A 12,602-nucleotide genomic window follows, 5' to 3' on the forward strand; every position below is an offset into this window, starting at 1 on the left:
GAGAATGGAGGTGTTAAAATTTTAAGTTGAAGAAGTTTGGAACCCGCCTGGAGAATGGAGGTGTTAAAATTTTAAGAAGAAGTCAGGAGCCCGCCTGGAGAATGGAGGTGTTAAAATTTTAAGTTGAAAAAGTCAGGAGCCCGCCTGGAGAATGGAGGTGTTAAAATTTTAAGAAGAAGTCAGGAGCCCGCCTGGAGAATGAAGGTGTTAAAATTTTAAGTTAAAGAAGTCAGGAGCCAGCCTGGAGAATGGAGGTGTTAAAATTTTAAGTTAAAGAAGTCAGGAGCCCGCCTGGAGAATGGTGGTGTTAAAATTTTAAGAAGAAGTTAGGAGCCCGCCTGGAGAATGGAGGTGTTAAAATCTTAAGTAGAATTCAGGAGCCCGCCTGGAGAATGGAGGTGTAAGAATTTAAAGAAGAAGTCAGGAACCCGCCTAGAGAATGGAGGTGTTAAAATTTTAAGTTGAAGAATTCAGGATCCCACCTGGAGAATGGAGGTTTTAAAATTTTAAGAAGAAGTTAGGAGCCCGCCTGGAGAATGGAGGTGTAAAATTTTAAGTTGAAGAAGTCAGGAGCCCGCCTGGAGAATGGAGGTTTAAACTTTTAAGAAAAAGTCAGGAGCCCGCCTGGAGAATTGAGGTGTTAAAATTTGAAATTGAAGAAGTCAGGAGTCCGCCTGGACAATGGAGGTGTTTAAATTTTAAGTTGAAAAAGTCAGGAGCCCGCCTGGAGAATGGAGGTGTTAAAATTTTAAGAAGAAGTCAGGAGCCCACCTGGAGAATGGAGATGTAAGAATTTTAAGAAGAAGTCACGAACCGCCTGGAGAATGGAGGTGTTAAAATTTTAAGTTGAAGAAGTCAGGAGCCCGCCTGGAGAATGGAGTTGTTAAAATTTTAAGAAGAAGTCAGGAGCCCGCCTGGAGAATGGAGATGTTAAAGTTTTAAGAAGTTATTGAAGTCAGGAACCCGCCTGGAGAATGGAGGTGTTAAAATTTTAAGTTGTAGAAGTCAGGAACCCGCCTGGAGAATGGAGGTGTTAAAATTTTAAGAAGAAGTCAGGAGCCCGCCTGGATAATGGAGGTGTTAAAATCTTAAGAAGAATTCAGGAGCCCGCCTGGAGAATGGAGGTGTTAAAATTTTAAGTTGAAAAAGTCAGGAGCCCGCCTGGAGAATGGAGGTGTTAAAATTTTAAGTTGAAGAAGTCAGGAGCCCGCCTGGAGAGTGGAGGTGTTAAAATATTAAGAAGAAGTCAGGAGCCCGCCTGGAGAATTGAGGTGTTAAAATTTTAAATTGAAGAAGTCAGGAGCCCGCCTGGATAATGGAGGTGTTAAAATTTTAAGGTGAAAAAGTCAGGAGCCCGCCTGGAGAATGGAGGTGTTAAAATTTTAAGAAGAATTCAGGAGCTCGCCTGGAGAATGGAGGTGTTAAAGTTTTAAGAAGTTGTTGAAGTCAGGAGCCCGCCTGGAGAATGGAGGTGTTAAATTTTAAGTTGAAGAAGTCAGGAACCCTCCTGGAGAATGGTGGTGTTAAAATTTTAAGAATAAGTCAGGAGCCCACCTGGAGAATAGAGGTGTTAAAATTTAAGAAGATGTCAGGAGCCCGCCTGGAGAATGGAGGTGTTAAAATTTTAAATTGAAGACGTCAGGAACCCGTCTGGAGAATAGAGGTGTTAAAATTTTAAGAAGAAGTCAGGAGCCCGCCTGGAGAATGGAGGTGTTAAAATTTTAAGTTGAAAAAGTCAGGAGCCCGCCTGGAGAATGGAGGTGTTAAAATTTTAAGAAGAAGTCAGGAGCCCGCCTGGAGAATGGAGGTGTTAAAATTTTAAGTTGAAGAAGTCAGGAGCCCGCCTAGAGATTGGAGGTGTTAAAATTTTAAGAAGAAGTCAGGAACCCGCCTGGAGAATGGAGGTGTTAAAGTTTTAAGAAGTTATTGAAGTCAGGAGCCCGCCTGGAGAATGGAGGTGTTAAAATTATTAGGTTAAAGAAGTCAGGAGCCCGCCTGGAGAATGGAGGTGTTAAAATTTTAAGTTGAAGAAGTCAGAAGCCCGCCTGGAGAATGGAGGTGTTAAAATATTAAGAAGAAATCAGGAGCCCGCCTGGAGAATAGACTTGTTAAAATTTTAAGTTGAAGAAGTCAGGAGCCCTCCTGGAGAATGGAGGTATTAAAATTTTAAGAATAAGTCAGAAGCCCGCGTGGAGAATGGAGGTGTTAAAATTTTAAGTTGAACAAGTCAGGAGCCCGCCTGGAGAATGAAGGTGTTAAAATATTAAGAAGAAGTCAGGAGCCCGCCTGGAGAATTGAGGTGTTAAAATTTGAAATTGAAGAAGTCAGGAGTCCGCCTGGACAATGGAGGTGTTAAAATTTTAAGTTGAAAAAGTCAGGAGCCCGCTTGGAGAATGGAGGTGTTAAAATTTTAAGAAGAAGTCAGGAGCCCACCTGGAGAATGGAGATGTAAGAATTTTAAGATGAAGTCACGAACCGCCTGGAGAATGGAGGTGTTAAAATTTTAAGTTGAAGAAGTCAGGAGCCCGCCTGGAGAATGGAGGTGTTAAAATATTAAGAAGAAGTCAGGAGCCCGCCTGGAGAATTGAGGTGTTAAAATTTTAAATTGAAGAAGTCAGGAGCCCGCCTGGATAATGGAGGTGTTAAAATTTTAAGTTGAAAAAGTCAGGAGCCCGCCTGGAGAATGGAGGTGTTAAAATTTTAAGAAGAAGTCAGGAGCCCACCTGGAGAATGGAGGTGTTAAATTTTTAAGAAGTTGTTGAAGTCAGGAGCACGCCTGGAGAATGGAGGTGTTAAAATTTTAAGTTGAAGAAGTCAGGAGCTCTCCTGGAGAATGGAGGTGTTAAAATTTTAAGAATAAGTCAGGAGCCCACCTGGAGAATGGAGGTGTTAAAATTTTAAGTTGAAGAAGTCAGGAACCCGCCTGGAGAATGGAGGTGTTAAAATTTTAAGTTGAAGAAGTCAGGAGCCCGCCTGGCGAGTGGAGGTGTTAAAATTTTAAGTTGAAGACGTCAGGAACCCGTCTGGAGAATAGAGGTGTTAAAATTTTAAGAAGTCAGGAGCCCGCCTGGAGAATGGAGGTGTTAAAATTTTAAGTTGAAAAAGTCAGGATCCCGCCTGGAGAATGGAGGTGTTAAAATTTTAAGAAGAAGTCAGGAGCCCGCCTGGAGAATGGAGGTGTTAAAATTTTAAGTTGAAGAAGTCAGGAGCCCGCCTAGAGAATGGAGGTGTTAAAATTTTAAGAAGAAGTCAGGAACCCGCCTGGAGAATGGAGGTGTTAAAGTTTTAAGAAGTTATTGAAGTCAGGAGCCCGCCTGAAGAATGAAGGTGTTAAAATTTTAAGTTAAAGAAGTCAGGAGCCCGCCTAGAGAATGGAGGTGTTAAAATTTTAAGTTAAAGAAGTCAGGAGCCCGCCTGGAGAATGGTGGTGTTAAAATTTTAAGAACAAGTAAGGAGCCCGCCTGGAGAATGGAGGTATTAAAATCTTAAGAAGAAGTAAGGAGCCCGCCTGGAGAATGGAGGTGTAAGAATTTTAAGAAGAAGTCAGGAACCCGCCTGGAGAATGGAGGTGTTAAAATTTTAAGTTGAAGAAGTCAGCAGCCCGCCTGGAGAATAGAGGTGTTAAAATATTAAGAATAAATCAGGAGCCCGCCTGGAGAATGGATGTGTTAAAATTTTAAATTGAAGAAGTCAGGAGCCCGCCTGGAGAATGGAGATGTTAAAATTTTAGGTTGAAAAAGTCAGGAGCCCGCCTGGGGAATGGAGGTGTTAAAATTTTAAGAAGAAGTCAGGAGCCCATCTGGAGAATAGAGGTGTTAAATTTTTAAGAAGTTGTTGAAGTCAGGATACCGCGTGGAGAATGGAGGTGTTAAAATTTTAAGAAGAAGTCAGGAGCCCGCCTGGAGAATGGAGGTGTTAAAATTTTAAGTTGAAGAAGTCAGGAGCCCGCCTAGAGAATGGAGGTGTTAAAATTTTAAGAAGAAGTCAGGAGCCCGCCTGGAGAATGGATGTGTTAAAGTTTTAAGAAGTTATTGAAGTCAGGAGCCCGCCTGGAGAATGGAGGTGTTAAAGTTTTAAGAAGTTATTGAAGTCAGGAGCCCGCCTGGAGAATGGAGGTGTTAAAATTTTAAGTTAAAGAAGTCAGGAGCCCGCCTGGAGAATGGAGGTGTTAAAATTTTAAGAAGAAGTCAGGAGCCCGCCTGGAGAATGGAGGTGTTAAAGTTTTGAGAAGTTATTGAAGTCAGGAGCCCGCCTGGAGAATGGAGGTGTTAAAATCTTAAGAAGAAGTCAGGAGCCCGCCTGGAGAATGGAGGTGTAAGAATTTTAAAAAGAAGTCAGGAACCCGCCTGGAGAATGGAGGTGTTAAAATTTTAAGTTGAAGAAGTCAGGAGCCCGCCTGGAGAATGGAGGTGTTAAAATATTAAGAAGAAATCAGGAGCCCGCCTGGAGAATGGAGGTGTTAAAATTTTTAATTGAAGAAGTCAGGAGCCCGCCTGGAGAATGGAGATGTTAAAATTTTAATTTGAAAAAGTCAGGAGCCCGCCTGGGGAATGGAGGTGTTAAAATATTAAGAAGAAATCAGGAGCCCGCCTGGAGAATGGATGTGTTAAATATTTAAATTGAAGAAGTCAGGAGACCGCCTGGAGAATGGAGATGTTAAAATTTTAAGTTGAAAAAGTCAGGAGCCCGCCTGGGGAATGGAGGTGTTAAAATTTTAATAAGAAGTCAGGAGCCCACCTGGAGAATAGAGGTGTTAAATTTTTAAGAAGTTGTTGAAGTCAGGAGCCCGCGTGGAGAATGGAGGTGTTAAAATTTTAAGTTGAACAAGTCAGGAGCCCGCCTGAAGAATGGAGGTGTTAAAATATTAAGAAGAAGTCAGGAGCCCGCCTGGAGAATTGAGGTGTTAAAATTTGAAATTAAAGAAGTCAGGAGCCCGCCTGGACAATGGAGGTGTTAAAATTTTAAGTTGAAAAAGTCAGGAGCCCGCCTGGAGAACAGAGGTGTTAAAATTTTAAGAAGAAGTAAGGAGCCCACCTGGAGAATGAAGATGTAAGAATTTTAAGAAGAAGTCACGAACCGCCTGGAGAATGGAGCAGTTAAAATTTTAAGTTGAAGAAGTCAGGAGCCCGCCTGGAGAATGGAGGTGTTAAAATATTAATAAGAAGTCAGGAGCCCGCCTGGAGAATTGAGGTGTTAAAATTTTAAATTGAAGAAGTCAGGAGCCCGCCTGGATAATGGAGGTGTTAAAATTTTAAGTTGAAAAAGTCAGGAGTCCGCCTGGAGAATGGAAGTGTTTAAATTTTCAGAAGAAGTCTGGAGCCCACCTGGGGAATGGAGGTGTTAAATTTTAAAGAAGTTGTTGAAGTCAGGAGCCCGCGTGGAGAATGGAGGTGTTAAAATTTTAAGTTAAAGAAGTCAGGAGCCCGCCTGGAGAATGGAGGTGTTAAAATATTAAGAAGAAGTCAGGAGCCCGCCTGGAGAATGGAGGTGTTAAAATTTTAAATTAAAGAAGTCAGGAGCCCGCCTGGAGAATGGAGGTGTTAAAATTTTAAGTTGAAAAAGTCAGGAGCCCTCCTGGAGAATGGAGGTGTTAAAATTTTAAGAAGAAGTCAGGAGCCCTCCTGGAGAATAGAGGTGTTAAATTTTTAAGAAGTTGTTGAAGTCAGGAGCCCGCCTGGAGAATGGAGGTGTTAAAATTTTAAGTTGAAGAAGTCAGGAACCCGCCTGGAGAATGGAGGTGTTAAAATTTTAAGAAGATGTCAGGAGCCCGCCTGGAGAATGGAGGTGGTAAAATTTTAAGTTGAAGACGTCAGAACTCGTCTGGAGAATAGAGGTGTTAATATTTTAAGAAGAAGTCAGGAGCCCGCCTGGAGAATGGAGGTGTTAAAATTTTAAGTTGAAAAAGTCAGGAGCCCGCCTGGAGAATGGAGGTGTTAAAATTTTAAGAAGAAGTCAGAAGCCCGCCTGGAGAATGGAGGTGTTAAAATTTTAAGTTGAAGAAGTCCGGAGCCTGCCTGGAGAATGGAGATGCTAAAATCTTAAGTTGAAAAAGTCAGGAGCCCGCTTGGAGAATGGAGGTGTTAAAATTTTAAGAAAAAGTCAGGAGCCCGCCTGGAGAATGGAGGTGTTAAAATTTTAAGTTGAAGAAGTCAGGAGCCCGCCTGGAGAATGGAGGTGTTAAAATTTTAAAAAGAAGTAAGGAGCCCGCCTGGAGAATGGAGGTGTTAAAGTTTTAAGAAGTTATTGAAGTCAGGAGCCCGCCTGCAGAATGGAGGTGTTAAAATTTTAAGAAGAAGTCAGGAGCCCGCCTGGAGAATGGAGGTGTTAAAGTTTTAAGAAGTTATTGAAGTCAGGAGCCCGCCTGGAGAATGGAGGTGTTAAAATTTTAAGTTAAAGAAGTCAGGAGCCCACCTGGAGAATGGAGGTGTTAAAATTTTAAGAAGAAGTCAGGAGCAAGCCTGGAGAATGGAGTTGTTAAAATCTTATGAAGAAGTCAGGAGCCCTCCTGAAGAATGGAGGTGTAAGAATTTTAAGAAGAAGTCAGGAACCCGCTTGGAGAATGGAGGTGTTAAAATTTTAAGTTGAAGAAGTCAGGAGCCCGCCTGAAGAATGGAGGTGTTAAAATATTAAGAAGAAATCAGGAGCCCGCCTGGAGAATGGAGGTGTTAAAATTTTAAGTTGAAGAAGTCAGGAGCCCGCCTGAAGAATGGAGGTGTTAAAATATTAAGAAGAAATCAGGAGCCCGCCTGGAGAATGGAGGTGTTAAAATTTTAAGTTGAAAAAGTCAGGAGCCCGCCTGGAGAATGAAGGTGTTAAAATTTTAAGAAGAAGTCAGGAGCCACCAGGAGAATGGAGGTGTTAAATTTTTAAGAAGTTGTTGAAGTCAGGAGCCCGCGTGGAGAATGAAGGTGTTAAAATTTTAAGTTGAAGAAGTCAGGAGCCCTCCTGGAGAATGGAGGTGTTAAAATTTTAAGAATAAGTCAGGAGCCCAGAATGGTGTTAAAATTTTAAGTTGAAGAAGTCAGGAACCCGCCTGGAGAATGGAGGTGTTAAAATTTTAAATTGAACAAGTCAGGAGCCCGCCTGGAGAATGGAGGTGTTAAAAATTTAAGAAGAAGTCAGGAGCCCGCCTGGAGAATGGAGGTGTTAAAATTTTAAGAAGAAGTCAGGAGCCCGCCTGGAGAATGGAGGTGTTAAAATTTTAAGTTGAAAAAGTCAGGAGCCCGCATGGAGAATGGAGGTGTTAAAATTTTAAGAAGAAGTCAAGAGCCCGCCTGGAGAATGGAGGTGTTAAAATTTTAAGTTGAAGAAGTCAGGAGTCCGCCTAGAGAATGGAGGTGTTAAAATTTTAAAAAGAAGTCAGGAGCCCGCCTGGAGAATGGAGGTGTTAAAGTTTTAAGAAGTTATTGAAGTCAGGAGCCCGCCTGGAGAATGGAGGTGTTAAAATTTTAAGTTAAAGAAGTCTGGAGCCCGCCTGGAGAATGGAAGTGTTAAAATTTTACATAAAGAAGTCAGGAGCCCGCTTGGAGAATGGAGGTGTTTAAATTTTAAGAAGAAGTCAGGAGCCCGCCTGGAGAATGGAGGTGTTAAAATCTTAAGAAGAAGTCAGGAGCCCGCCTGGAGAATGGAGCTGTAAGAATTTTAAGAAGAAGTCAGGAACCCGCCTGGAGAATGGAGGTGTTAAAATTTTAAGTTGAAGAAGTCAGGAGCCCGCCTGGAGAATGGAGTTGTTAAAATATTAAGAAGAAATCAGGAGCCCGCCTGGAGAATAGAGTTGTTAAAATTTTAAATTGAAGAAGTCAGGAGCCCGCCTGGAGAATGGAGATGTTAAAATTTTAAGTTGAAAAAGTCAGGAGCCCGCCTGGAGAATGGAGGTGTTAAAATTTTAAGAAGAATTCAGGAGCCCACCTGGAGAATGGAGGTGTTAAATTTTTAAGAAGTTGTTGAAGTCAGGAGCCCGCGTGGAGAATGGAGGTGTTAAAATTTTATGTTGAAGAAGTCAGGAGCCCGCCTGGAGAATGGAGGTGTTAAAATTTTAAGCTGAAGAAGTCAGGAGCCCGCCTGGAGAATAGAGGTTTTAAAATTTTAAGAAGAAGTCAGGAGCCCGCCTGGAGAATGGAGGTGTTATAGTTTTAAGAAGTTTTTGAAGTCAGGAGCCAGCCTGGAGAATGGAGGTTTTAAAATTTTAAGTTGAAGAAGTCAGGAGCCCGCCTGGAGAATGGAGTTGTTAAAATTTAAGTTGAAGAAGTCAGGAGCCCGCCTGGAGAATGGAGGTTTTAAAATTTTAAGAAGAAGTCAGGAGCCCGCTGGAGAATGGAGGTGTTGTAAGCACGTGATTTTTGCCCTATGAAAGAATTACTCCCAAAAAGTTCAAAATAAAATGATTTGCCTTGGTGTGCAATTTTGAGAATTTTTGTGACATTTTTTTGATAATTATTTGTATTTGTCTGTGCATGTTTATTTGTTAAATTAATAAAACAAAATATACAAAAATATGTCGCATTTTACATGTAGGATTTAATTCTACAATTGTTACTAATTAAGTTTGTTTTACAAAAATTAAAAATTACAAAAATATGTATCTTTTGCATTTTTAGCATTTAATGTCCAAATATACAATTTTATGCTTAATTATTACTTAGTTGTGCGTTAATTGTTATTGGGAGTTAATTTGCTCTTTTATAACTTAATTTAGTTCTTAATAATAATTTGAGGAGTTTTAGAATTTTTTTTTTTAGAAAAAACAAAAGAAAAAAAGAGAGCAAAAATATAAAGAAAGTCGGAATTGGGCCTTTTCTTCAATTTCAAGCCACAGGCCCAAAAAATGGCCCAACCTTCCCCATGACCCGGTCCATTTCAAACCGGGTCGACCCGGTCCGCCCCATAACTAAACCACCCGCCCAACCCCTTTTCTTCATTTTCACTTTTGTATCCCCAAACCCTAAAGAACCTACCCGCCCCCTTCCCTCTTCTTCTTCTCCAAAACCAAACCACCCCAAGCTCCCCTCCCTAGCAGCCATGGCTGCCTCCTCATCGTCAACCACCCTCCAAACAGACCCCTCACGTCTTCATCTTCTTCCTCACCTCCAAATGACCCCTCCCATCACCGGAAAAAAAAAACCCAGCCTCCTCCTCACGTCCACCATTGACGAGCAACCATCGTTGTTGCGTCTTCTTCTCAACCCCGCGACTGTTTCTGCTTCGTCAACCACATCAAACTCTAGCCACTGCCATTTTATCCTCCATTGAGCTCGTTTCTGTTGACGTTACTGCGTCTTCATCGTCAGCCCGTCGCCATGGCTGCCATGGCTAAGCTCCATGCCGCTTCATCTCCTGCTTCATCATCACCAATGTCGCTGCTGCTTCGTCTTCGACTGCGAACAGCCCAAACGACCATTCAACTTCACCTGCTGCTCGACGACCATACTGCCCCCAGCTCCACCATAACACCATCATTGCCATAGCTTCATCTCCTTCGTCAAGCTCAAAGCTTGCTCGACATCCATGGCTGCCACTGCTGCGTCGCCTGCTTCTTCAGTCCGTGCTGCTGCTATTTCTTCTCCATTCCAGCTGCCTCGACTGTTTCTGCTGCTTCTACTAAGATCCAGCCATGACGAGCAGCTGCTCCCAACTAAACCCAAACCCCATCGACGACCATGCTGCCCGCAGCTGCTTCATCGCTGCCATAGTTGTGTTCTTCTGCTTCACCTCCTTCAGTTGCTTCTTAGGTTCGTATTCGTCGTCGTTTGTTCGAGTTTTGGTTGGGGTCGTCAAAACAGTCCATACGAGTTCGTCGTTGGTCAATCGTTGTTCGTTGTTTCGATCCGGTTAGTGGGTTTTGAGTTTTACTTTTGTCCGTATTTTGTTTTGATATTTCAAATACAAAATCGGTAAATGTTTGATTTTTGTTTTGTTCGTGTTCATTGTTTTGTTAATTTTTCAGTTTGTTCATGTGAAATTGTTAGTTTAATGTTTGTTAGATTCAAATTGAAATTTAATTAATTATTTCTTCAATTTGTTTAATTTGTTTTATGTATTTTTTCAGAAATTGTTAATGTTGTTAGATTCAAGTTTAAATTCATAATTGTTTCTTCTTCGGTTTTGTTTTTATTTTTCTAAAAAAATTTAGTTGTAATAGGGAAATATGTTGGTTTAATTATTTGAATCCGTCATGTTTGTTATTTAATATGGATTTAATGCATGTTTATTCTTTGTTTGAAGTTCATCCAGTAATTTAATTTGAGTTTGTTTTGGTTTTTGATTTGTTGATTTAGTTTGAATCATATATTATGTTATTAATATTGTTGTTTCCTTGCTCATCCATTTTTGGTCTAAGTTAACCAGGATTGGTTCCCAGTATGGTTAATTTATTTCCATTAATTTGAAGTTGTATGATTCATCTGTGTTCATATGATTTGTTGTTGAATTTGTTTAGAAATTGGTCATATTGGCTATATTTTGGTTGAGATTGATCAGGTGAATTGGTTATAGCTGATGGGGTAGTTTGGTAAATTGAAGTACGTTCAGGGGTAAAATAGTAATTGCAATAAGGTCGGAGGGGTAGTTTGGGAATTGAACATTTTGAATAATTCTTTATGTTAAGCATGGGGGACAAAATGTAATGGGGTGGGGTTTGATATAGTTGTTTAATATAAATGGGGGACAAGACATAATGTAGTGGAGGGGAATATTGTAATTGTTTATGTTAGGCATGGGGGACAAGATTTAATGAGTTGGGTTGATATATTTATTTAATGTAGTGGGGGACAAAGCATGTAGGCAATGGGGGACAAGGGTTTAAAATAAAGAAAACATTAATTAGTGGGGACAAAGCATGCCATTGAGGGAATATTTGGGGTTGGGAATTCAAGACAAGGGTCTTGCTACAAATAAGTGTCATTCTTGACATAAAAAGGGACTTAGAGATTATTATGGAGAGACGTTTTTAGAAGAAGAAAAGTTGAGAGGGTTAGACTGAAAAAGAGAAAGACAACTTGAACTTCTACTTGAATAAATTCCGTTTGCCTTTCCTTGAGTTTTATTCAAAATCAATAAACTACTGCATCTTGTATCCATCTCTCTTCTGCTTTGACTGCGATTGCACTTTGATATTGCTGATTTTCCAATCCGTTGCTGGGTTATTCTACTGGTTGTTACTGGTTTTGCGGTGTTGCTGAACCTGCTGTTGCTGTGTTATTACTGCTGCTGACTTCTCCCTTTTTTGTTCTTGTACTGCCATTTTCAGGTACATATTTGTACACTCTCGGCTTGAAGTGAAATGAAATATTAATCAGGCTTTGTTCCTGTTGAATTCCTCCTGTTTAGATTTGTGTTTGAATAGAATTTTCCTTTCTTTGTATAAAAATGTTGATGATTGATTAATGAGTAATAAGGTTGCATATGTATAACTTCTTCATCTAATAATGTTAGTTTAAATTAATCGAAGAATAGTTAATCTGTTTTGATATTATTGTGCGTCAATCTCATGTTCCAGTGTTATTAAATAATAGAATATGGAACGGAAGCAATCTCTCTTTGTACAAACTCGATTGCAATTTTCCATTTGCATTAGCCGTAAACTAATAACTAATAAGTTCGACTTTTTCAGCATGTAATTAGTTGAGGGATTTCCTTTTATTTTTAGAGACGAACTTAATAGAAAAAATGTAGTCACTATAGGTTTATCCTTTTAAATAAAATGAGACGAGCCTCGCCAAATAAAACACACAGATTGCGAGGCCCTCATAAATGCATGCGTTAATTACTTAGAATTTGGGATGGACTGTTTAGTGAATTTCACTGCCTTCCCCAAAGATAATAACGTGTTAGCCTCTTTAGACGCGATTTAATTAAATTACTTTCTTAAACTCGGGTGCACATTTATGTGACCCAAATCCAAATCTCAGCGGAGTCGAAATGTGTCTCTAATCACGGGTACATTGATTGTGACGTGGTTCGAAATGCGTGTCCATAATGTTGCAAATTCCTTTTAAAAAATAAGAATGAGATGAGCCTCTCCGAATAAAAATACGAAATTGCGTGGCCCTCAGTAAATATTTGCTTTAAAATTGCTTAGACTTCGGGATGGACCATTTAACAAAATTCCACGGCCCTACCCAAAGTAAATGATACGCTAGCCACTTTAGGCGCGCCTTTAATAATTTAATTTTCTTAAACCCGGGTGCACATTTATGTGACCCAAATCCAATTTTAGTCAAAGTGTGTCGACGACCACGGGTACATTGATTGTGACGCGATTCGAGATACATTTTCACAACGTTGCAATTCCCTGTAAAATAATAATAATAATAATTATGAAAGCGGTAAAAAGTTAAAATTTGCACATAAGTTCATATTTGTATAAAATCAGATAATCAAGCCGAATATGACAGTTGAGCGACCGTGCTAGAACCACGGAACTCGGGAATGCCTAACACCTTCTCCCGGGTTAACAAAATTCCTTATCCGGATTTCTGGTGCGCAGACTGTAATATGGAGTCATTCTTTTCCTCGATTCGGGATTAAAGTTGGTGACTTGGGACACCCTAAATCTCCCAAGTGGCGACTCTGAAATAAACAAAGAAATCCCATTTCGATTGTCC

Source organism: Nicotiana tabacum, chromosome 12 (assembly GCF_000715075.1).
Source record: "Nicotiana tabacum cultivar K326 chromosome 12, ASM71507v2, whole genome shotgun sequence".
Lineage (NCBI taxonomy): Eukaryota > Viridiplantae > Streptophyta > Magnoliopsida > Solanales > Solanaceae > Nicotiana > Nicotiana tabacum.